Source organism: Acomys minous (assembly GCF_964271855.1).
Source record: "Acomys minous genome assembly, chromosome: 11".
Classification (NCBI taxonomy): domain Eukaryota; kingdom Metazoa; phylum Chordata; class Mammalia; order Rodentia; family Muridae; genus Acomys; species Acomys minous.
Window position 1 is genome coordinate 104,288,768 of NC_140492.1, and position 27,216 is coordinate 104,315,983.

Consider the following 27,216-nt stretch of genomic DNA (forward strand, 5'->3'; position numbering starts at 1 on the left):
TCTTCTGCTTCTTTCTAGCTTCCTTAGCCAACATCTTTTCGTTCCCTCACTATTCCACATCACTGCATTTTCTATTACTCAAGACGGTTGGACATCATACATTTTTCTTGAATTAATAGGTGAGCAAGTAGATTTATTATTAACTTAGTGTGGCAGGTTCCCATCCAAAAAATGAGTTTGTTTTCTATTTTCTCTTCTATCTTCCACAGGAGTAAGGACAGGAGTCTTTTAGCTCTCAGAATGGAGTCTAGGAAACTGAGCTTTCCTTTTCAACAAAAGGTAAATCTAATTTAGTGACATTGCAAGACTGGTGTGGTATTCCTGAAGAAAAAAAAAGCCACTGAAAAGGCTTTTGTGCAAGTTTCTGTTTTGTTTTTAAGACAAAAAGGCCTAATTTTCTCAAAAGAAGAAACAAGGACCAAATCTGGGTTTATCGTGTGGAAAGGAGGAAAATTATATAATGTGGATCTTGTGTCTCTGGAGTGAGAAAGAGAAAGAGGTGGAAATCTCTTGGGAACTAGGAGCTGAGGTCAGATGTGGCATCTTTGAAGGTCAGGAGCCTAGAGAATAACAGGAAAAAGCTGTAGCGGGAGAGGCCCGAGAGCTCATCAGCATAGACAGCTTGTTGTTTGGCTCCAGCCACAGATGGCACAGGAGCTTGAACAGATGGGGAGAGGTGAGCACCTCACAAAGGCTTGGTGAGACTTCCAAGAGTGAATGATACGGTGGCCGAAGCTCCTCCCTGCTCGGGAGCAGGAAGGCTGGAAGTTCAGTTTGCATATAGTCACCCACTTTTCTAGCTCCCTTGGCAGTTCATGGCTGAACAAAGATTCTAAACGAATGGCTCCAATCTACATGCTGATTTTAATGAGGTGAGACTTTGGGCTGTTCCTAATTCATTTGACGACAACTAAAGGATGTACTATCACATGATCTCTGTGTGTCCTGGGAATCCATACGTCATATACTTATTGCTTTGTCCCCTGAAGTCACATCCATCAGGACCTTCCAAGGAAGAAGCTTCATACACAGATGTATAGGCTATCTCCATTTTTTAAGGAATCTACCAGGAAGAGGAACAGTTCTTAAAGACCAGCATTTAGTCTGGGAAATGCTGTAGATTCTGGAATGATTTTTAAAGTGTTGATGCCTCAGCATTATTATTGTTGGCCTAAGTCTCCCTTTTACGTGTGTGAAGCAGAGGAAGGTGAATATATGCTAGGCTGTGGCTACTATTGCCAGTGTAAGACGTAATTTTCACGTACAATGCGCGCTGGGCTGTGGGAGTGTTTGAGGAAGCATATTGCAGAGCTTTACATCTAAGTAAAAAAAAAAATGTATGAAGGGCAGCTTTTTGTTCTAGACCAGCTGTTTAGCTTAAGTTTAAATTGCTTTTAATTTCCTTGTTGAATATGTGCAAATTGCATCTGGGGTGGGAAAATGGTGATGTGTAGGTGAAGAGTTTTTGGATAACATCCTTCCACAAAGTTTCTCTTGCCTTTGTGTTTATTCCTCCCCCGCTCCCTCACAATTAAATAAGATTCTCTTGCTGATTATAAAAAGAGTTGACTGAAGCTCGTAATGAGCAGGATGCTGGGCCACGTTTGTTTTTCTCCTTTGCTTTCTCATAAGCACGGGGTGAGGCTCACACAGCTGGTTATTCTCATGCCTCTGCTACGTCCGTGTAATGGTCTTCCATCCTAGGGGAAAAAGCAAAACCTTTGTTTTTTTGGAAATATTTGCCGGGCAAGCGTTTATTAAATCAGCAAGTATTTTCAGAAATACAACACAAGCTCTGACTGACAGTGTGAAGGTGTCTAATCCGAGTCCAAGGAGGAGCCCAAGAACAACCACACATTTATCAACAGCGATTCACCTATGCCCAGCACTGGCTGCAGGAGTACTCCAGAGCTTGCAAGCCAAGATAGAACGAAGTCCCAGTGTGCTGAGAGCTCTGCATAGTGATTCTCAGCTTTGCCTTTTCCATATGAGTTTATAAAATAATTCTTCTAGCACCATTTTTCTGTTTCAGACGCTAAGACAGAAGCAGTGTGCTCACAATTAGTACCCAGTTGTTCTAAGATGCTCACTGGTTCCTTTATCCCTTACCCTTGTCTCTGTAAACTATCTCTGCCAGTTTAACTTAACAGAAAGTGTCTTCTGTTTCCCTCTGAAGCATTAGTACTAAAGGGCAAAGCATTTTCCCGAAGACTGGCTGGGTAGATGCGTTGGGAATATTGTTGCTTGGAACTATTCTGAGTTTACAGTTCTTTTCAGATTGATTCCTGGCAGTCTGCCATATAGAGTCCAGTTTCCAAGAGTGAGAGTTAATTCTTGAGCCTTGACTAACCCAACTGGAATAGAAAGAAAAGGACATGGATTACGAAGATGGATTCAACTATATTGACATTCTATCTCTGGCTAATCATAAAAGAAGTTGTTGCTCAGTGCATTTAGGGTGAATTTTTTTTACATGTCAAATTATGATTTAGGCTGGGTCCTGGAGGAAAACTGCATCAGGCTGTGTTTGAGCGTAATCAAAACAAATGTTGGATAGACTACTGAACACCAACTGATGTGTAAGGGGTATACAAATATGGCGTACACCTACTTTTGGGGGCATAGAGTTTTCTGAGCTGTGATTGACACCAAATTGCTGAGAAAGATAGTGAAGAAAGAATAGTGAAGGCTGTCACTCTAGGAGATGACATTGTTTTTTTTTCTTAATTTATAAATCAATCCTGACTTAATGAGCACAGGTGGGATCATAGAGCTTTGTTCATTCCATATGAATATGTCAAACAGTCTTGTCTTTCGAACGTGAAGGATGGTACAATGCTTAACCTTGATTGGTGTGGTCTGAATGTGGAATGTCCCCAGGATGCTCATGTTTTTGAATGCTTGGTTTATAGCCAATGGTGATATTATGGAGCACTGTAGAGCTTTAGGAGGTAGAAAGAGCCCTGTTGGGGGAAGTACGTCACTTTGAGTGGGCCTTTAATATAGTTCCTCATGTTGTGGTGACGCCCAGCCACAAAACTATTTCATGGCTACTTCATAACAGTAGTTTTTGCTCCTGTTATAGAATCTGTTTTATTAATGCCTCTACAAGTAAAACAAGGCAAAGCTACAAATAGAAATGTAGACCAGGATACAAAATAGGAAAACTACTGATTATTTTGCATTATTACATGGGAAATGTTTGTTAATACTCAGTACGAGTGCTCCCCACTTGCTTAGCTGATACAAACTGCCTTGTGAGATTTGCCACAGACCATCAAAGGCAGACTCTTCTGTCTGACATTCTGGCATAATTGAGGAAACCATTAGTGGCCACTGGACATATTGAGAGAATTATGATTTCGGAAAGAAAATCTTATGGATGAGGAATAATGTGTTAGTTTTATCATTCAGAACAGTTGCTCAACATCTAATGGTGCTTCATTAATCTTAATAGAGTATTTTGAATTGCTGGAAGGTAAAGGTACCTGGGCTGTGTAGAGTTCCTGATTAGGACTCAAATTTTAAACAATCAGATTTAGAGGGTTTAAATGCTCGATTCTTGGTATGAGGTAAATTGTGAAGAATTAGATGACTAGTCACCAAATTGTCATAGTATGAAAATTTCAGGACTTATCTAACTATAGACTAAGTTCAGTGGACCTGGACACATTAGAAGCTCTGAATGCTTTATTTAAACATTTACTTATTTCACACCTGTATGCCAAACACTATTTTTTTCATATTTTAAGTTCTAACATGACTCCAAAAATGTACATACACAAGAGAAAAAGACAATTTCTTTCCCCCAATTTTAATAAAAAAAATCTGTGCATATACCCAAGGTTTATCTCTGTTTTACATTCATAGAACATAGATTAACTGAACTTTTTTTCCCTTTATTTTCTCTCAGTGGACCACACTTATTATTTGTTATCATAAGCATGTGCTCTACTCTGGGTTATTAAACATGACCAAGAAAACAAAATAATGACACTTTTTATCCCTGTCCGTATTTACCATGGTTGAGTGGACCATGAAAATAATAAGGAGTGAAAGTCAGACCCATTCATCAGGGAAGTCACATGACATGCAGGGCAGCGCTTATATGGTAGCTTGCATGATAATAAAAGCTTACATAAATTTACTTATGGTTTGCTTATGAATGGGAGAGTTTCATTATGATTCACCATTCAAGTCAAAGTTCTAATCCAGAGACAAGACTTTTACATCTAGTACATAGCCTGGTAAAAGGTTAAAGGTGGAGTCTGGGATTAGGAAATAAGAATGTTTAAACATGCATACAGAAAACAAACTAACAAAACCACACTTAGCAATTTTGGTGGTTCCTGCCTATGCTTTTCTTGTTTGAATTTATTTTTTTATTATACCTCAGAGCGTGGGAGACTCATAGAAGACGTGGAGGTTCCTCATAGAACAGATGGGGAGTTGACGGGATCTCTACAAGTGTGGACATTAATTGACTAGACGATTTCATTTTTGTCTAAGTACACAATTACAAAAGAGATTGTGTGAACACAGAGTCGAAAAGTGAAGTGGGTCCTATATTTTGGCAAAAAGAAAACTAAAAGGAAGAAAAAAAACAAAAAAGCATAGAACATCAAACCAACCTCTCTTAGGCTATAAAAAAGCCTAAATCTTGGAAACTTCAGGATGGCAAAGCAGGTCAACAGATTTTTCTTAGGTTGTTGCCTTTTTCTAGACTGTGAAGGCAAAGGTAAGATAGGTGTGTGCCATCTGTGCATATTTACTTCCCTCCCATGTCTATAGTGTACCTAGAGCAGGTTAGTTACAAATTAACGTCTCAAATTAGCCAGACCAGCTAAACTCAAAGTCTGAGTCAGAAGCAGAAAATAACAAATAGTTACTGAATTGAAAGTTTGATTCATATCTAATTTTTTTTTAGATTATAATATAATTATTTTTTTCTTTTTTTTCTCCCACTAATCCTGTCTATATGACTCTCTTTCAAGCTCATGGCTTATTTTCATTAATTTTTGGTGTGTGTGTGTGTGTGTGTGTGTGTGTGTGTGTGTGTGTGTGTGTGTGTTTATGCATATATTCCTAGACATAATCTGCTCAGTCCATATAATGTTACTTCCATGTTTTTCAGGGCTGACCACTTGGTATTGGATGATCAATTGCTGTGTTTTTCCCTAGGGAAACCTATTTCTCCTGCTCTCAAGATCCCTTCACTCTTGTGGTTTGTTTAGTGTTACGGCCTTACAGTCTTTTGTCCAACATTTTTGGCATATCAATCAGTATTTTTCTTAATTTTATTAAATAAACGAAAGCTCCAAATGAATGATGTGATTCTTTCCCACCATATTATCGACTTAACATGTGTCTAGTACAAAAAATCAAGGTCTGATTGTTTAGAATTAGACAGATGCTGTCTCCTAAATATTTTTTGGATGTGAATAGACATTGGAGTCAAATCCTGAATTCTTGGTCAGCAACACTCATTTCTAATACATTATCCTAAGGACGTTAAATATACAATGCAGGGATGAAATATTTAGTTCTCCTTGCTAGCCTGATCTTCTCTTTTTCTTCTACTGAAAATAGATTATTCTTTTTTACACAACATATCTTGATCTTGGCTTCCCCTCCTTCTACTCTTGCAAGTTCCTCCCTCCCTCCTTTCACATCCAGATCTACCCCTTTTTGTCTCTAGTTAGTAAACAAACAGGTATCTTGGGAATAATAATAAAATAAGATAAAAACAAAACAAACAAGGCAGAATAGAAGAGAACAAACAAACCAAAGGAGAAGAACCCAAGAAAAGGCACAAGAAACAAATATAGATGCACCCTTTCACACACCCATGAAACCCATAAGAACATAAACCTGGAAGCCATAATATATATACTCTGAGCATGTAAGGTAAAAGGAGAAGAAAATTAAAATAAAATTTAAAAATTGTTTGTTTTTTTTTTAAGGAAAAGCGCTTATAAGACATTATGAGTCAAGGAACCTTTAAAGACGTCATTGATTTCATTTATCTGTGGTCATCTATTGTTGGGTGCAAAGCCTACCTGAAGAGTACTTTGTTTCCTCAATGAGATTACCTTGGAGAAAAATCACATTTCATTTGGAAGTCGTTATTGATTGGAGACAGATTCTGGGTTAGGGATAGGAGCATGTGTCCACTTTTCCTTTCGTCTCTGGGAACCCATCTAATGCAGAGCTATGTTGGTTCAGTGTATGCTGCCTCAGCCTCTGTGAGTTCATATGTGCATCAGTCCTGCTTTGTTTAAAAGGTCTTGTTTCCCTGGGGTCCTCCATGTCCTCTGGCTCCTGCCCCTTCTTCCACAACATGCTTTGAGGGGAGGGGTTTGATGGAGACATCCCCTTTAGGGATGGGTCTTCTGAAGTCTCTCATTCCCTGCATATTATCTGTCTGAGGGTCTCTGTGCTTGGTCCCATCCATTGTAGGAGGAAGCTTCTCTGATGTTGGCTGAGCAAGGCCAACATCTATGGAGATAGCAGAATATCATTAGGAATCATTTTATTGCTACATTACTTTAATAGAACATTAGTATTTGATCTTACCCTCGGTCCCTGGCTGTCTTGTTCAGGTTCTTGGTCACTCAAGCAGTGATGGATATGGGCCCATCTTGCCTTAAGTCAAATCAGATTGGGCACTCCCACAAGCTTGTACCACTATTGCACCAGCATATCTTGCAGGCACTACACCATTGTCGATCGAAGGGTTTGTAAGTGAGCTGGTGTTTACACTTCTCCTTTGGTAGCATGCAGAGTGCCTTCTGGTACCAGGAATACTAGCTGGCCAGGATGAAGGCTCTAGATAGGCACCAGTTCACCTTCTCCATATTCAATCAGTCCTGTAGATATTGTCCTCAGCAATATGGCCTTGTTGTCAGTTTGTGGAGAGCAATGTATATCCTTGGCAGCAGCCTGGTTGAGTGGATGTTTTCTTTTTCTTTTTCTTTTTTTCAACGGAAAATATCTTCCTTTAATTGCATGTTATATCTTGATTAATGAAACACAAATACTGATTTTTGTTTTGGTCTCCTTCACGTTTGGAAAAGCCCATTTTCTAAGTCGATAAAGAATTACATGTGCACAACTTTTTGGTAATAAAAATAACCTATTCTTTATTTCTAAGGTGATATCTGCAATTATTTTCTCCTGACTAGTATTTAAAAAGTAAAAGGTAAAAAAGAATAAAAAGGACTTCTTTAGGTCCCATGGCTTATGCAAGACACAATGAGTTACCGTCAAACACTCAAGTCTTGAGGACATTCCTAATTAAACAAAAAATTTTGGTACCTTAAGTGTATGTGTGATTTTAAAGGCACTCTTCAATTTATATATTTTGTTACATCATTTACAAATACTCCTACATGTGCATGGAAATTTGTATACTACAGCCGTAGCCTCAGAAGAATATCTGTCCATTTTCAAAGGTCTCAGCACAATTATAGAAACAAAAAGAGCAAACCTGTACTGCCCAGATACAAGGACTAGACATTAATGTTCAAAATGGCTGATAATTTATTGAGTGTAACCCAATCCAGGTACTAGATGCTTCTCTTGGTGACAAGAGATGTCCAGGTTGGGGGGGCTCTGTTCCCTGTTATTTGGTGATTTCATTTAGTTCTCCTTCATATATGTATATGTCTTAGGGAACTTCTACTGTACTAGATTTCTACACTAGCACTCCAATGGCCCATAATTGTATCTGTCTCTCCCCATATTCCTTCTCTAGTCCCTCTTTCTCCTTCTTCTAGGCTTGATTCCCCTGTTTTAGTTCTCCCAACCCTTGTTGTCCATCCATAAGTATCTATTCTATTTCTTTTTCTCTAGGGAAATCTAGCCATTTGCCTCTAGTCCCTTACTCTATTCCTAACCTCAGTGGAACTATGTATTGGAGCTTTGTTATCATTGATTTGACAGTTAATAACCACATGTAAGCAAACGCATACCGCATCTGTCTTTCTGGGTCTGGGTTACCTCACTCAGAATGGCTTTTTTTTTTCTAGTTTCATCCATTTACCTGCAAATTTCATTATTTCACTTTTCTAACAGCTGAGTAAATTCCATTGTGTAAATGCACCACGTTTTCTTAATGTATTCATTTGTTGAAGAACACCTAGGTTGTTTACAATTTCTGGCTATTATGAATAAGGAAGAAATGAACATGGTTGACCAAGTGTCTCTGTGGTAGGATGATGCATCCTTTGGGGATATGCTCAATAATGATATGTCTGGATATTGAGGGAGATTGATTCCCACTTTCCTGAGGAATCACCACACTGATTTCCATAGTGGCTGTACAAGTTGGCACTCTCACTAGCAGCCATATATGTTTGTTCACCTTGCTCTACACCCATGCCAGACTAAGGCATCACTTGTTGTGTTGGTCTTAGCTATTCTGATGGCTGTAATATCAAATTTCATGTTCATAACCTTTATGGCTAAGGATGTTGAACATTTCTTTAAGTGTTTCTCAACTATTTGAGTATCTTCTGGGAATTCTCAAATTTAGATCGGCACCTATTCTTTAAATTCGGTTATTTGTTTTCTTGATATTCACTTATAGAATATATATATTCCCCTTATGAGATGTGTAGTTGGTAGAAATCTTTTAACATTCTGTAGGCTATTGCTTTGTTTGAATTATGTATGGTGTTCTTTGCCATGAAGAAACTTTTCAGTTTCTTTAGATCCTATTTATTAATTGTTGACCTTAGTGCTTATGCTAATGGTATTCTGTGTAGAAAGTCTTTTCCAGTCCCAATGAGTTCAGGACCATTCCCTACTTTCTCTTCTATCAGGCTTAGTGTATCTGGTTTTATGTTGAGGTTTTTTGTCCATTTGGAGCTGAGTTATATACAGGGTGATAAGTACTGGTTTATTTAAATTCTACATCCATCCATCCAGTTGAACAAGCAACATTTGTTGAAGATTGTGTCTATTTTTTAGTGCGTATTTCTGATTTTTTAAAATCAAATACCAGGTGCCCATGAATTTGTAGCTTTATGTTTGGCTCTTTAACTTGATTCATTGATCGATATGTCTAATTCCCCAAATTAACATGTTTTGTGGTAATACTATACTGTTTTTATTACTATAACCCTGTAGTGCAATTGAATTTGGGGGAAAGTGATACCTCCCACAGTTCTTTTATTATTCAGTATTGTTTTAGCTATCCTGAGGGCTTTTTTGTTTTGTTTTGTTTTGTTTTGTTTTTCTATGTGAAATTGAGAGTTGTTCTCTCAAGATATGTGAAGAATTGTGTTGGAATTTTGCTTAGAATTGCACCTGTGTGTATATTGCTTTTGATAGAATGGCCGTTCAAATGATATTACTCCTACTGGTCCATGTAGCTTTATATCCATATATCTTTTGACATCAAGTTTTGGGTAACAGCACTGGATGATTTAGAGAGCCTAAAGCCTCCTCTTTTAGCACTGTTCCGGAGTTGAATATCAGAACAAAGATTAAACACTACCAAACAGTTTTCTGGGCAATGCTAGCTTGATTTATCTTAGCCCCATAGGGTAGTGAGAGAGAGAAAATGTCTGCTACGAGACAGAGTCCAAAGAAGCCAGACGTGGTGGCGCACACCTTTAATCCTAGCACTTAGGAGACAGAGGCAGGCAGAACTCTGTGAGTTCGAGGCCAGTCTAGTCTACAAAAGCATGTCCAGCACAGCCACGAATGTTACACAGAGAAATCCTGTCTCAAAAAACCTAAAACAAAACAAAACTAACAAAACAAAGAAAGTAAATTAAGAAAGAATGTGAGAAAGCTAAGTGAGAAAATCAAGAGGAAAACTGTGTTTCCAAGAGGCCCATGGAGATAATTATCTTCCTTTCTTGAATATACTGAGCATTTTGAGGCCAGAAACTTTCTTGAATCTACCTTATCCTGGGAAAGGAGCGTGGGGAAGCTCTCTTGGTTCCACTTGTAGGTGCAGACATGAAGGATGCTTATACTCAAACACTGGGACCACATTCACCACAGCCTCCTCTTACTCTTATCCCAATATCATTTTAGTTTCCAATAATTTAAGCCTTATGTGTTATTTTAAAAAATTAGTGCTGAATTAAAAATGTTGAGATCAACTTCAGGTACAAACCCTTGAGTAGACTCTATTTTTTTTAAAGTATTACTTTTGTGCATACATTATTTATTCATTATTCAACAACCCTGTGGTATATCTATATTAGCATTATAGAGAGGCAGCATGACAAAATAGTTAGAACTAAGAATTGTGGGTCTTATCATTTAGATCTGAATCCTGGTTATATTATTTGTAGACCTAGCCATGTGAGGTTGAACATCTTTCCTTAACTTCTAAGAGATTTCCCATCAGCAAAACTGGCATAATAGTAGCAGTGTTGTTGGAGGATTATCTTGGCCAATATATTAATATTTAAAGCTTATAGAGCAGTAGCTGGTTCATAATAGAAACGATAATCATCAGCTATTATTTTCTTCATTTATCAGATGAGGAAAAGGAGGCTTGTAGAAGTGATTTGTTTAGGACCATACAATGGTATGCAGGGGAACTGGGTTTCACATCCTGATTATTGAAGACAAGAGACCTTGATCTTGGCTGTTGAGCTCTCTGTAGAGAGACTTCAGGTCCAAATAAACGAATAAGGTATCCTGTCTGCTCAGCTGTGGTCTCTGGCCTTGCCCATGATGTTCTCTGCTCCCAGGAAGCTGATAGTCTGAGTTATCAGCTCGCCTTACTCTCCCCTGCCAACGAGGAGTCCTGCCAGGGCAGAGGTAGGAAGATAGCCAACAGTAGAGGTGTATACTTTCTCTTGATTTATTGTGTGATGATATTTGCTGGTTGTTTCCTCTTGTGTACAGCAATTTTGGTGGATCAATAAATTTAGAACAGCTATTATGTTGTTCCAGTGCAGTCTCAAGAGTAGAGAAGGAATAATTTGGCTCTTCAGTGAAGTTGCAAAGAAGGAAACAGGCTCTTAGCATACACGGCCTGAATTCTTGCTCTATGGTCTCTAGGATCTTTCCATTCCACTTCCAAACTGGAGCAAAATAGCCTTTGAATTTCAGGCAATGACACCATCAGTTCAAATCTTTGTATGTCTGATAAGAGAACAGACGCCAGAAGGTTTTCTGGTAGGATTGAAGATTTTATTGCCCTTTCTGAGTTCCCACAGTTCCCCTCTGTGGAGTTGAAGTAAGACCCTGGTCCACTGGAGCTAGAATCTCAGAGTACACCACCTTTATATTAGGTCCTGAACTACTTCACAGATTCCCATTGCAAAGTGCCGTGACCCAGAGTCTTTAAGGAGAAAGGATGGTCTCATTAGAGTCACAGGTTCTGGTAGTTGATTATTCTTGGCCATTTTAGATAATTGGTATCAGGTTTATTAGGGCGGTTGGATTAGCACACTTTATTGTCAAGAAGATAAAAAAAGGAACTGAGCCTCATCTGTGCTCCTGCCAGTGAATAATTTATGCTGCCAGAAACCTATCAATCTCCTCTCATTTGGGAGATTCTACCTTTGAATGAATATGGATATGATCTAATTGATCAAATTAGAAGTGACATCTTATGTAGAAGACATAGAAATGATTTGAAGCTTGCCCCATCATGCCATTAGCAAAAAGAGCGCTAAGCTATTAAATTGATCAAGGCTTTTACTTTGCCAAACAGCATCTCTAGGTCATGTCTGAGCTTACATTGCCCATTTACAGAAATAGAACTAGCACTGTAGTTTTGTTTTCCTCAAGATGTACAGGTTTAGTAACAGAACGGATATAATATTTATTCACCATCTTTTGTCTGATGAAATGGCAGAGAAAGTATACCTTTAGGAACTTAAATTTTTGTTATCTAAAATGAGAGAGCTGCATTCAACAAATAATCCAGTCAAGCTCCAAAGTTAGTGATAATTACGGTCACCTACTAAGCATTTACTATGTACAGACAACAGGTACTATGTAAACCACTTCCTACATACTGTCTCATTTAGTGTTTACAAATACTCTAGGAAGGATATACTATATTTTACTTTCTTCTCAGAAGTGAGAAAACCAACACTTACAGTTAGAGAAATTTGCCCAGGGAAGATGGCAATGACAAGCCTCTCTTCTCGAGAGACTGCCCTACATCTGCCGGTGGGATGCATTACAGGTAGCTGTCAGCTCTTCTTCATTCTGTTCTGCTTTCAAACCAACATCATTACCTCTGGTCAGTGATGAGAGGGTTTTCAAAACAGTATCTTTGCACTTTAAAAAAATGAATTATTTGAGATTTTCATTCTTTGGTCATACTCACCCCCTCCCTAACTCTACCCACCCCACCCCTTTCCTTTCCTTTCCTACCAATTTAACCTTGTATCTTCCTTTTGAAAAAGTCCTTCAAGACCAATTTGTGCTTCCCAAATACTGGATGTATGGTCTTCCATTACAGAGTGGTCACCTTTTCAGGGGTTAAGTGCTTAGGGCCTATTAATCTCCCAGAAGTTAACAACTGCCGATAGCTCATAGGTACAGGTAGGATACTGTACTCAGCTCACTTCCCCATTTCTGAGATTTGTTCTAGCTTGGGTTTGCGCATGCTCACAAACCCTGTGAGTTTATATGGGAATCTGCCTTGCTGTGTCAAAAAATATTGTTTCCTGGAGTTAAACCACTTCCTCTGCTTCTTACAGCCTTTTTGCCCACCCTGCTGCATAGATTGCTCAGCCTGAGTGGGAGAGAAAGAGTATGATATATAGGGTTGAGAACTGAGAATTTTGCAATATCTTGTTATCGGAAAAAAAAATGCCACAAACATCATGGTACTAACCATTTACTTCCTGGCTGCATTTATGGCTAAATGCATCATAGGCCCTGAGGAAGAATTATATTCTGATCTCAAAAATAAGTTAAAAACAAGCCACTGGAAATTTGAGAGAAATTATATATATATAATGCATACGCTCACACACCCACATCCATATATATATATATATATATATATATATATATATATATATATATATATGTTGTGTACATATTTGTACCTCTGCATGTGGAGGCCAGAGGACAATTTTAGGTACCATTCTACTACCTCAACCTGTTAAGACAAGATTTCTCAATGGAGTCTGGGGCACATTGACTTGCTAATTGATGAGCCATAGGGATACTCCTGTCTCTGCCCTCCCCTGCACTAGGATTACAATATGTGTCACAATACCCAACCTTATCCATGGATACCGAGGATCAAGTCATACCTAGGCTTCTGTGGTAAGCATTTTACCATCTGAGCCACCTCCCTGATCTGCTATGGAATTTTCCAAGTGAGAGTCTTCTGATTTGTCTTACATAAAGATAGAGCAGAGGTTGAGGGAATGGCCAACCAAATGCCTGGCCCAACCTGAGACTCACCCCGTAAGAGAGAGCCAACCCCTGACACCATTAACGATATTCTACTATGCTTGCAAATGGGAGCCTTGCATAGCTGTCCTCTGAGAGGCTCCACCCAGCAGCAGATCGAAACAGATGCTGAGCCTCACAGCCGAACACTGGACAGAGCACAGGGAGCCTTGTGGAAGAGTGAGGGGAAGGATAGAAGGACCAGGAGGTGATAAGAGCTCCAGAAGAAGACCAATAGAACTAACTAAGCGGGGGCCAGGAGGCTTTTGGAAACTGAAGGACCAACCAAGGACAATACGTGGACTAGACCTAGGCCCTCTACACAGCTGTAGCTGATTAGCAGATTGGTTTTCATGTGGGTCCCATAGTAAAGGGAGCAGGGGATATATCTGACATGGAGTCTGTTGCCTGCTTTTGGCACTTTCCCCTGTCCTGCCTTGCCAGACTCCGAGGGAAGAAGATGTGCTCAGTCGTGATGTGACTTGAGGAGCTGAGGTGGATTGATGGTGGTGGGGATTCTCTTTTCTGAAGAGTAGGGGAGTGGGAATATGGGGAAGAGAGAGGGATGCTGGGACTGAGAGGAGACAAGGCAGGGGGCCACGATCAGGATGTGACGTGAATAAATAAATAAAGAAAGAAGAACACAGGAGAAAGACTTTAAAAAATGAATACATTTATATATTGCTCTGGCCTCAAGTTTTATGAGTGAAGATGCCTATCGAAGTTTTTTTTTTTAAATAGAAAGATATTATAGTATCAAGCTATTAGTGTAAAATGCTACCTCTTAGAACAATGCAAGTGGAACAAGTGATGCTAAGGGGTGTCATCTGCCTATAGTTGTGGGGGTGCTCAAAGTTCTAAGGTTACAAAGTATGCTTATGTCCAATTTGAGAAGACTGCTAAAAAGAACACTGTTGGCCAGACTAGTCAGATCAAAAATAATATCAAATACCAATTCTTTCCAATTGCTCTTAAATGAAGCCTTTCACTCAAAATGCCCCAAACCCAACTGCCCATGAGGTTCCGTTCCTACTGCTTCTCCCTTTACCCTTAAAAGTCAGAAAATTCAGTGAGTTCCTTGATTTATTCTCCCCCCTCATTTTCTTTCCCTGAGAAGCATATAGCATTTTCCTAACTATGTTTTGCTTAGTCTCAAACTGTCTTCTTCTCATCCATCCTCTCTGTCCAAGCTGCCATAGCAACTCAGCTGTGCTCCCTGTCTCACCTCTTACACTGCACAACCACAGCCCATCCTTCTCTCTCTCTCTCTCTCTCTCTCTCTCTCTCTCTCTCTCTCTCTCTCTCTCTCTCTCTCTCTCACACACACACACACACACACACACACACACACACGCACTTACATCACAAATGCAAGAATGACCATGGCATCTCCCACCTAGGGTCTCTTAGTGGTGTTGTGTGCAGTGGCTACGCAGGTTTATCATGAACTAGCCCCTCTAGAGTCACCTTCACCACCACCTACCCTATTCCCCTAGCCTTCGTGCTCTCACTATCCTGAGCTGCTTGCACTTGCTTCATAGCACGCATTCAGTCTCCTCTCTGGCTCTTTATCTTTTCTGTTCCCCAAGCTTCAGACAATATAAATGAACTTTATCAGCTTGTGATCAGAGGTGTAGGGATATTTAGTCCTTGGGAAACTGCTCCCTGCAAAAGCACTTCCCAACAGGCCATTCATCATTTAGAAATTTCTGGTTGAAGGCACAGAGACCTGTGGTCAGCTGCCAAAATTTATCTCAGGACCGTTTTGTTCTTGTACCTTTCCATGTTTTTAATCCAAGCTTAAAAGCAGAAGAACATCTTTCTACAAGTAAAATTGTATGTTTTGTATTTTATCTGGCCTGGGAGGGATCAATAATTAGGGAGAGGAGGTTGGTTTCCAGGTTAAACCATCTATGGATAAGGAAAATATTTATGCTTGGGTGAGTGTGGAGAGGCAGGTGAGGTTTGTGAAAATTACAAAATGAAGTCAGAGGTGGTGGCTCCATAGCTCAGGGGTTAGAGCACTGGTCTTGTAAAAAAAAAAAAAATGAAGTCAGGGTAGAAGGACCGAGTTCTATTTCATTCTGTTTCTGTGAAAATAACACCTTGACCAAAAGCAACTTGGGGTGGAAAAGATTACTTTTGGTTTATACTTCCAGATCACAATCCATCCTTTAGAGAAGCCCCAAGACAGGAACTCAAGCAGGGACTTGAATCAGAAGCCATGGTGCGATGCTGCCTGCTTGCACATTTTCTGGCTCACTTGCTACTCATGCTCAGATAGTTTTCAGATACAGTCCAGGACAACTTGCCTAGGGAATGGTGCTACCCACATCAGCATATGCGCCCTCCTGATTCAATTAATAGCTAAGACCATCCCCCACAGATACCCTCACAGGTCGATCTGGTTTAAGTTATTTATAAGTAAAGGCCTTCCTCAGAGATGAAATCAGCCTGTGTCAATTTGACAAGCAAAGCTAACTAGGTCAGGTAGCATGGCTTGGGGATATGGAAAATAAAAGAAATTAAGAGTAAGGTGCCAATGCAAAACTTACATAGAAATGAATCTTTGTTATTAAATTTTTATTAGCATAAAGAATAATGGGTTTAGTTGTAGTATATATTATCATCAGATGTGTGTATTATTGTACTCTACTCGTATTATCCAATTATACTTTGCCCTGCCTCCTGATAATCTTATATAACCCCAAATAGTACGCTCTTCTGCATGTTATAAATATTGTATTTATTCAAATAAGATTTCATTTAAATATTTTCTGCATATGAGAGAAAAGATGTGATATTTGTCTTTGTTTATTCCCATTATCCTATTTCCCACTTCCTGTCTACATCTGACTTGTATTCTTCATATAGCAATTGTTCTTCTTTCATGTGTGTGGCACATGCACACATATAGGCATTTAAATCTATATTTAGAATATAAGAGAAAATGTGATATTTGTTAATCACAACAAGTTTGGCTTATTTCAGCAAACATGGTTAACTGGTGTTTGCTCCATTTCCTGTACAGGGCACAATCTTCTTCATGGCTGCATAGTAATATTGTTAATACATACCATATATTTAAAACCATTTTTCCGTTGATGGACATTAAGCTGATTACACATCTTGGCTACTATGAATCATGCTGAAATAAGCAAGGACCTGGTATCTCTCTCATGTGCTGTCTTAGATTCCTTCAGGTATTATTCCTGGAGTAGCATAGCACGATCCTGTGGTAAGTTAATTTTTAGTTTTTTGAGAAAGAGGAATTACGTTGTAAACTGCTGGGATTATAAAAGCATATTTTCATTTCATTGATGAAGAAATTAAATCCCAGAGAGTGTAAGTATCCCAGCCCTCACTGTATCATAAGAAATAGTGAGGCTGGAATGCTCAACTGGTCAGACAAACTTGGATATTTCAGAACACTTTGGATACTTCGTATCAAGGCCTTCCTTGTCAGCGCTGTGACAAAGTATTTATGCCTTCTGAGTTAATGTGCTATATATGAGGGCATAGGGGAAAATGTGACTCTAGAAATGACATCTTATCCAAGAAATCAGTGGCCACACAGCTACAACGGGCATCTCCGCAGCTTTGTGCCTCTGAAGGTTTTCAGCCATGCGTTACCAGGTTGAAAGAGCTTGCTAAGATTTCCTTTTTAAAATATATTTACTACGAATAAGTTGGTGAGTAATAGTTCCCTTGGGAAAGCTTTGGGTACTGTGACTTCTGCACGAAATTAGCAGAACAAACAGTGTTACAGGGACCATAGCAGTGGCAAAAGGGAGAAAGTGGAGACCTTGACTGGGGCAAATAGCAAATAAGGACTAACAAGGTCATTGGCTGGATCCAGACACTTTTTTTTTGTTCAGCCTTCCTTTCACACCCCAAAGGGCAAGGGTTATAATGCAGAAAGAAGAATTCGTAGAAAAGTATTCTTATAGGGATCTAGCATCTAAAGCAGATTGGTTTGGTAATGGTGGAGTGGTGGTCAAATTCAGAGTGAGGCACGGGGTAAGATCTCTGGGGTGCGGTCCTTATCTAAGACCTGATTGGCAGAACACATGGGGGAAGACTGGCTTTTGATTCATCCATTGGTTAGTTATTATTAATCAACGGTTCCAGTATGCACAAGGAAATTGGCACATAGGGAATGAAACTATCAACTGAATGAGTAACCGACTGACCAACCCAACCAACCAACTGGCCAACAGCAAAACAAGCTTTAAATGCCCCTGATGAGCAAGGCTGCTTTGGTGTTTTCCAGGGGATTGGCTCTCTTCAGAGTATATTCTTGAGATTCTCAAGCATGTGTTGCATAACGTTCATTTTCTAGATCTGGGAGGTAGAAAAGCTTGCCCATTTTGAATCCCAACTACAAATTCATTGGAGAAACAGAATTGTTTTGGGAAAGCTCGGTGTTTACCCAAGGAAAGCAAAAGTCAGAAATTTAAGAACGAGCCAATAGGAAGCATGGGAGATGCCGTATAGTATGGTCAGAATAATAATGAAGGATGTAATAGAAAAGGCAGAGACTGCGTATAACTGAGAAGCTCCCTGAGAAGCATCTGGAGGTATTAAGCGATGAACATATAGAGGAAATTCTGAGAGAATGGTTGGCAGTTTTAAAGATCTTGGTGAGCCTAATAGGAGACACAAGGAAAAAAGTCACAGCCAAATGTTCTATTTACTGAAATATTAAGAGTTAAGAACACATAAAGGCCAGGTGGCAGTGGTGTATACCTTTAATTCCAGAACGCAGGAGGCAGAGACAGGTGGAGCTCTGTGAGTTTGAGGCCAGCTGGGTCTACAGAGCAAGTTTCAGGACAGCCAGGGCTACAGGAAGAAACCCTGTTTTAAACAAACAAACAAACAAACAAACAAACAAAAACACATAAAAATCCGTTTCCTAAACAGAAGTGTAGACTACCTATAAAAAGTAAGTTTAAATCACTATTGCATTTCTCAACAGTGATAGAAAGCAATTTAAATATGTTGAAAAAAGAGCTTTGAATTCAGAATTTCATATCTAGTAAAATATTAAAGAAGAAAAACATGGTAAATAGTCTCATAAATTAGACCCCCAAGGGCCTGTGATTCACAGTAAAATCTCTGAAACTATACTAGAGTAACTATCCTGATGGCCAGAGAAACAGATCTAGAGTGATTTTAGATGTCCATGAAACTAAATAACTTGGCACATTTGACCCTCTGATAAAGCAAGGCTGCCTCTTAGTCTATGCCTCAGCAATTACACTTCTGAGAATTCATTCAAGATAAGTGGAAGATTACTTACAAGACTTAGAATGCCCACATTCACAATGTCCTTATTGCTAATAGCCAAAGCAAAATAGGCATATGTCCAACAGGTAAACAAGCAATTTCCTGTCTAGTCACAGAATGAAATTCTGCTCATCAATTGAGCTGTGGTATCTACTGCTCCCTGGTATGGTTTGAACAAATTCCCCATGTAATACATGGAGCTAAGAGGCCAGCCATAATTGGGCATTTTCTATACTGCATCATAGAATAGTAAAAATGTAATTGACAATGAAGAAGTAGATTAAGGATTGTGTTTCCTTGAGTTGATCTGGTAGTTTACTGGGTTGGGAAATATGGCACCCTGGGGCAACTCATAGTTTATCGTGCTTAGGTTAAAATAATAAATGGAAATTCATAGAAAATAGCCTTAACTAATATGTAAGTATTATTAAAGATATTAAAGAGTTAAAAGTTTTACATAAAGGGTTTAAGGAGGAAAATACTTGCAACGTGTAAGGAGAAATGTTAAGCTCATGCTGAAAATTGATCTCTGACAGTAGAGAGTCATGTTTAAAGCTACTTTTCAAAGAAGACTGGGCAAGCATATCATTAAAGGCACATACCCAAGTTTTGTTTCTGTTTTTGTTTTTTGTTTTTTTGTTTTGGAGGCTCATTTCTTTTATCCGTTTAGGTATAGTAGCAAGATTGCATTGCTATAACATGCATGCATCTGCTTTTATGAAATCATTCAGAGGAAGACCTTAATGACTCATGTGGTGGTTTGAACGAACATGGCTCCTTGAGGCTCATATGCTTGAATGTTTGGTTAGAACATTGGAAGACTGTTTAGGAAGGATTAGGAGGTGTGGCTTGTTGGATGAAGTCTGTCACAGGAGGTTTCAAAAGCCCCTATTGGGCCTAGTCTCTCTGTTATGTACTTGTAGATCAGATGAAAATTCTCTGGTCTACTCCTTGAGTACCATGCTTGCCTGCCTGCTGCTGTGCTCTTTGCCGTGATGGTCATGGACTAACTCTCTGAAATTGTAAGCAAGGCTCTGACTAAATACTTTCTTTTATAATTTTCTTTGCCCATGGTGTCTCTTCATAGGAACAGAACAGTACCTAAGGACCGCAAGCCAAAGTAAAAGTGCCAATAGCATGTGAAAACAAATAAAATACCAATTCCCAATAGAACGAAGAGCTTGTCCATAGAGGACCTTTCATTCCTTGTCTCATTGATTAATATCCAAAAGGACACTCAGGCAAAAGAGGGTCCATAATTTTCTTTCTCTTTTAAAGGGTCATTTTCATTTTACTCATGAGGATTAATGTGTGTCTCTGTATGGGTATGTGCATATGAATACAGGTGTCTACACAGGCCAGAAGAGGGTGTCAGGTCACCTGGATCTGGAGGTACAAGCAATTGTGAGACCCCCATCCTCATGGGGTGGCTCTGACTGAACTCTGTCTGTAAGAGTAGTACACGATTTTGACTTTGGAACCATCTCTCCAACCCAAAGATTGTTTTCAAATACTATCTAGTTAGAGACAAAAATTATAAAGCTCAGCTGCAACAAGCACAGAAATGAACATCACCACAACAATTTAAGCTAATAGAGTACCGCTAAAATTTGCAAGTGCCCATTTGGGTCTTCCAAAGAGCAGACAGCATTGGACATGCAGCAGGAGATTTGTTGAGGAATTCTCCACCCCTGCCATGAGACAGTGAAAGACCGGAGTGAGATGAGGTGGAAGAAAGCCATCAGACAACAATGTCAGTGTGACAGTCATAGGAGGAGGGAGAAAAATGAGACAAGATGATCAAGTGGGAGGAAGGAGTCTTGGCTGACTCTACAGCGCGGAGAAATCTGTGGCCAGCGGAATCTGGGAAATTTCCTGTTTGTGTTTGTTGTGTTCTGTTTTGTGTTGGCTCTTTAACTCTTGGTCCCTCAGAAGTATCCCTGAGGGTATCAGGCCTTGGCAGAAACATGTACTAGGTCCAAATATGTGTCTCCTGGAGGCTATCTGTTCAGACTCTTCAGAGCAGGTTTTTTTTTGGAGGAGAGATGTAAGCATTATAGTCAAGTTATTGCCCATACTCCAGAAGACATTTCAAAACAGCTATTGCAGATACCTTAAGAAATGCTTGCAGACTAAAATCTACCAAATCTCTTTTAAGCCATGTACTACTGGCTTTTCTCTCTAAGAGCCAACGAAAATAAAATTGTATTGAAAATTAACCTCGCTGGGTCTTCATTATGCATGGAGCCTATATTGTTATTCTGGTAGGGGTGAAATAGATTCACAATATATCTACAATGTCACGCTTAGTTTTCTTGTTACAATAATCTACTTTAAATGCCAAAGTAGGCCATGCGTGCATTGATAACCTGGGCATTGATATTTATCTACTCTAAATAGTTGCATGAGAGAGGTTGGAATGATCAATTGGGAGAAAACTGATAGAGGGGAGAGAATAAGAATTCATGATTACCGTTCTTGAGGTGTAAGGTGTGATAACCTCTTCTCTAAAAGCCAGCATTTCCATTAAGTGACGTCACTATCAGAGGTCCTAAAACACCAGTTTGATTGCCATAAGTAGAGTGATGCAAGACTGATATTATTGAATCCCAGCATTTCATCAGGGTGTACAAAAATTCACTCTTCTACCTGTTAAGGGGAATCCATGGTTGGTACTCGGAGGCCATCAGTCAAGGATGTAATATCTGGGATTGATGGAACAAGAAGCCTGGCTTTGAATCCAACAGGAACATGGCTGTGATTTCCTATCCTCTGATTTTTCACATCTTCACCCATATGATAAAAATGGCCATACATGTCACTGAAGATAGAGTTATATACTGTACATGACTATTGTAGTGCCAGGTAGACAGTTAAAATGCCTTTTTTAAAAAGAAGATGAATAAAAACTGTTTATACCCCAATCCTCAGCTGTGGCTTCTCTCCACTGTACTAATCTCCTGGCTCATCACTTCTCTCCCTAGTGAAGGATGTTGCCTGTGTATAAAGAGGGGCAGGTGTGGGTGGTAGGGTACACAGAACAGTGGTCAGCACTGAGAGGAGCCACAGAGGAGCTGGGGACTTCCAGCTTGGTGCATATTGGAGTGTTAATATTTTTCCATGCATACCAACAGTAGTGGTCTTGTAGACTCAAGAGCTTGTGGATATGCTGACTTGTCAGGGCGTGAAAAGAAGATAGACTTGTTTACTTCCAATGCTTTGAAAGTGCTATCAAGCTGCTTAGGAGAAATAAGTTATGCAAACTAAATGTTAGATTACATCGTGCTCATGTCACTTGCTAGTCTACTTTTATCACAGATACATGTTTATCTAGATACATGTTAGGTACAGCAGACAGATATGACTCTATAGAAAGACAAGGGCTTCAAAAACCCCAGAGACATGCAGAATATGGCATTTAAAATGTTTTTTTATTACTTAATAGATTCATTGACAATGAGACAGGTTAACTCCTGGCAATTCCCAGCCTACCTCAAAGAAGATAAGCATCAAAGACCCTCCTTATGGAGGTGGCTTCAAGTGTGGCAAACTAGCCACTGGGCAAAAGGTCCTCATTTCTACACAGACAGAATTCTGCCTAAAAAAGGGCAGGCTTGGATGCAGGCAGAGTCGATGGGCAAACTCTGCCAAGAGAGAGTAAACAAGTCCTCAATAGTTCCTGCCTCACAAATAAGTCTGTCAAATGTTTGGGCCCGAAGGCTGAAGAAGATGCTCCAACATAATGGACAGTTTTGGGTGACTATTCAGGTAGCAAACTGTCTCTGTCATCTTCTCATTTGGAAAGATACTAACCTGCACTCCAGGAATACTCTCAGGTAATCAAGTTTATTCCTTCTCAAGACTCTCATGGAGTTGAAGACCAGGTAGCTTAGTTTTACATTGAAGCTGAGTTGTTTAGGGGTTAAGTTGTTTTTAGGTCTAGATAGATGTTTTAAGTTGATAATGACAAGATGTGATGGAGATTGATTTACATTCAGAATTTTAAATGCACCAAGATAGGAAAGATGTTTTCTTCAAGGCTGCCAAATGCAAATAACCAAAACCCTAAGACTGTAACATTTATATAATTTCTGATTGTGTCATGGTTCTTCTTGCCATAGATAATCTATTGTATATATACATAATAATGTAAATGTATTTGTATAAAAATAAAATAATTTAAAAAAGAAGATAGACTTGTTTGCTTTGAATGATTAGATGGAGGCATTCATTTACATTTGAATTTCAGGCTTATGACATTTTTCTTTTTGTTCCACACTGGTACATCATCTCAGGCCTCTGGCGCAGCTGTTGGGATCCTAAAATATAAACAGCAGTGTACTTGGTGTGTCACTGCTGTCTTTCCTGGCACTGAGCCCTCATTGGCAAGGCAGGGCTAGGACAATTTCTAAACATTGAGCTTCTTTATCCCACCTTTCCTATGCCTTTCTGTCTCTCAAGTTAGCCAGTGCAGGGAAGGAACAAAAAACAGAGACCTGATGATATTCTAGGCTTTTTCCCCCCCATATATGCTAGTAATCTAATAAAAAAATTTGTTTTTACCTAGCAAGTGTTCTTTAATTTGGTTGTGTTTTATTCCAGGAAATTAAAACCTTGTGTTTATGAATAGAGATTTAATTATGAAACAAGAACCTTATCATTAAGAAATGGAAGTTTGGCTTCCTATGGAAGCATAAATTCATTTTCTACATGAAACAACTCATAATTATGTTAAACCCAGAAACCATTTTTCTTCCTTAGGTAATGATATGAGGATCTGCTTCTGTAATTACTTTTGTCTTCTTTTGGTATACCTAGAAATAACGTTGATTTGAGCTCTAATGCAGTCATTTATTTATTCTATGCAAGCGAGGGGGAAACACAAGTGAAATAAGACACAAAGCTTGTACTCGTAAATACTTGCTCTTAATTTTGAATTAGTGCTGGTTATTGAATTCTTCTGCTGTGGAGATGCACTCAAGAATCTAGGATTTTCAAAACAACTCCGAGATTCCATCTTACATCCATCAGAATGGCTAAGATAAAAAATTCAAGAGACACCACATGCTGGCGAGGATGTGGAGAGAGAGAGAGGAACACTCCTTCATTGCTAGTGGGAATGCAAACTAGTACAGCCACTTTGGAAATCCTTCTGGTGCTATCTCAGAAAACTGGGAATAGGGCTTCCTCAAGACCCAGCTATTCCACTCCTTGGAATATACCCTGAAGATGCTCCAGCACACAACAAGGACATATGCTCAACCATGTTCATAGCAGCCTTATTCATAATAGCCAGAACATGGAAACAGTCTAAGTGTCCCTAGTAGAAGAATGGATAAAGAAACTGTGGTACATTTACACTATGGAATACTATTCAGCTATTAAAAACAAGAAATTCCCGAAATTTGTGGATAAATGGATTGAGCTAGAAATGATCATAATGAGTGAATTAACCCAGAAGCAGAAAGACTCAAATGGTATATACTCACTTATATCTGCATACTAGCCCAAGGGGCATGTCCCATCAAAGCCTTCACTTACCAGGAAACTGGGACAGAGTGGAGGACATCCTATTGGGACTCTAGATGAGAGAAGCATGGGAGAATAGCAAAGTAGAAGGATCCAGAGGGTCCTAGAAACCTACAAGAAGAACATTATGATAGGCAGATTTGGGCCCAGGGGTCCCGCTCAAACTATGGTACCAGCCAAGGACCATAGAGGCGGTAAACTTCAAACCCCTACCCAGATCTAGCCAATGGACAGGACATTCTCCACAGTTGAGTGGAGAGTGGGGTATGACTTTCACACGTACTCTGGCGCCTCACACTTGACCATATCCGCTGGATGGGGAGACCTGGTAGCACTCAGAGGAAGGACAGCAGGTTACCAAGAAGAGACTTGATACCCTATGAGCATATACAGGGGGAGGAAGTCCCCCTCATGCACAGTCATAGGGGAGGGAAATAAGGTGAAAATGGGAGGGAGGGAAGAATGGGAGGATACAAGGGATGGGATAACCATTGAGATGTAACAAGAATAAATTAATAAAAAAAGTGAATAAAAAAAATCTAGGATTTTCTTTGCCTTCTTGCCAGTGATGCAAATACTTCTAGCAATGGAAAGGAAGGGCCAGAGGTTGGGGTTCCCCCCAGAGGTTAATTGGCAAGGGACTCAGCAGAGGGGATTCAGACATTAGATGGGTGATTATAATAAAGAAAAGCTGAACCCCCTTGTCTCTGATCCCCAATCATTATTTAAAATAGATTCATAGGAATACACATTACTTCCTGCTGGCAGCATTGTCCAATCACCAGCACTCTTCTCTTTGTAAGCTTTATCTTGATGCAAGTCCAACAAATCTCTTTTGTATACTCATTCTTGAAAGACTGAATGAGCAATTTTGGGAGGGATGTAAATAACAATTATACACACACATAACTTTATGGATTAAAATTTCTCACTTTCATAATTAAAACTAAAAAGGGCAAAATAGTAAATGAATGCAGTGAGCAGCATTTACCTTCTGGCCTCAATTAACTTACAACAGAGGCATGGTAAGTATTTCAGAATTCATTCTTCAAGTTCATGAAGCTTCAGTTACTTTACTTGTTCCAATATCTCCTCTATCAATTCTGATAATGGCACAAATTATGTAATGCATGTTTTAGAGTAATTATTACTAAGAATTGTAGACTAAACAACAAAATTACCCAACTAAAAGGACTTTCTCCTTTATATAAGAATATAAGGTCATATATTAAAAAACAATTATGACTTTATCCCTAGATAAGGTGTACTGTTAGAATGATGCTTTTCTTTCTTTTTTAAACTATATTTTATTAATTTATTCATATTACATCTTAATTGTTATCCCATCCCTTGTATCCTCCCATTCCTCTCTCCCTCCCACTTTCCCCTTACTTCCCTCCCCTATGACTGTGACTGAGAGGGAACTCCTTCTCCTGATGTTTTTCTTTTAAGCGTTTATATCACAGGAAATCAATATGCATTCATAGCAATCTGAAATTTTGCATATGGCACAAATAATACATCTTGTTAGGAAAAATGACTTTGAAACTTTGAAAGTGAACCCAGTTATACTGAGAAATTAAGTAATGTCTGTCACCAAATTCTGGAAGCTGAGCAGAACAAAATAGACACAAGCCCTCCTGATACAATAAGTAGAGTAAGGAATTTTATTGGCATATGCCAACCTCTTAGTACTTGGAACAATCACATTCTTGTTAAGTGTCTCTGTTTTCCTTTCATCAGTACATCTACAGGATGCCCTGGCATGTGAAGTCTACGGTAGATCTTACTCCCAATGTACTTATAGCTCTAAGAGCAGATGTTGGAAAGCAGAACATTAATGGTTACGTGATACAGCAAAGGACAAATGACCTTAAAAAGGAATTGGATAGTAACAAAAAGAGAAAAAAATGAAGTAGATTGTACAGAGATTCAAAGACTTCTAGGCATAACTCCTGTTTCTGCACAATCTCACTTTGAAACAACAAAGAAAAAAATTAAGAAGCTTTTGAGCAACAAATGTGATTGGAAACACCCGTACAGTGAAAATCGAATCAGAGGTCTGGCTGTCACAACTGTTGTATCAAGTTCCTAGTGGATTACGCACTTCAGACCAATGACTCAAGTTTGTGGAATATGGATATTTCTCTCGATGACACAAAATTACTCATAAGAGTCAGAAAAATAGATCTTTCCTCTAAAGTGCAATTGATCCATATTTAGGTAATTAACCAGAGAGTGAGGGAAAATGAAAATGGCTCACTTAAGAAGAAGAATGTCTAGAGAGGAACTGTAGCTACGGCTGGAGAACAGGACCTGATTTGAATCAACTTGATGAGACATGGCTAAGTGTTTAATATCTTTTAAAAGCCTGGATGTAAAGCACCCAGCATATAGGAGGCTGTATGGGAGTGCTGCCAGATCCTAAGGTTCATATTCTCCAGTGCTATGTCATCTGTAATTAAGGAAAATACTGGAAGAGGAGACCTCAGAAAACAGGTCATAAACCATGGAGATCATCAGAGAACCTTGCCAGGGGTGAGGGATGGAGTTCCATCTAGGAACACTTCATACCTCCAGAAAAGGAGTTTCCAAATGTCTTTTCAGTGTGATTTCAGTATTTTAAAAGGACTGATTCTCTCTCTCTCCCTCTCCCTCTCCCTCTCTCCCTCTCCCTCTCCCTCTCCCTCTCCCTCTCCCTCTCCCTCTCCCTCTCCCTCTCTCCCTCTCCCTCTCCCTCTCCCTCTCCCTCTCCCTCTCCCTCTCTCCCTCTCCCTCTCCCTCTCCCTCTCCCTCTCCCTCTCCCTCTCCCTCTCACTCTCCCTCTCTCCCTCTGTGCGTGTGTGCATTCTTTATCTGAATAGAAGAGCATAGAGGGTTCCTCTGGCTTCTTTTATTATTGTACATGGATTGCACCGGGACAAAGAAGTTTTCCCTTGCACCTCTAGTCCTCTCTAGACTAAGAAGAATCATTGAGACCTGATGTAAAAATCACAGCATCCT

The 27,216-nt window shown here is 39.4% G+C and overlaps 1 long non-coding RNA gene across 1 annotated transcript in view; it reads left to right on the forward strand.

Moving 5' to 3' along the window:
• Window positions 1–209: 209 nt before the first annotated feature.
• LOC311608954 overlaps window positions 210–27,216 on the forward strand; it is a 100,094-nt gene continuing 73,087 nt past the window's right edge. The window contains exon 1 of the long non-coding RNA XR_014783199.1: window positions 210–279. This is a non-coding gene — a long non-coding RNA (uncharacterized lncRNA). The remainder of the gene's footprint in view (window positions 280–27,216) is intronic.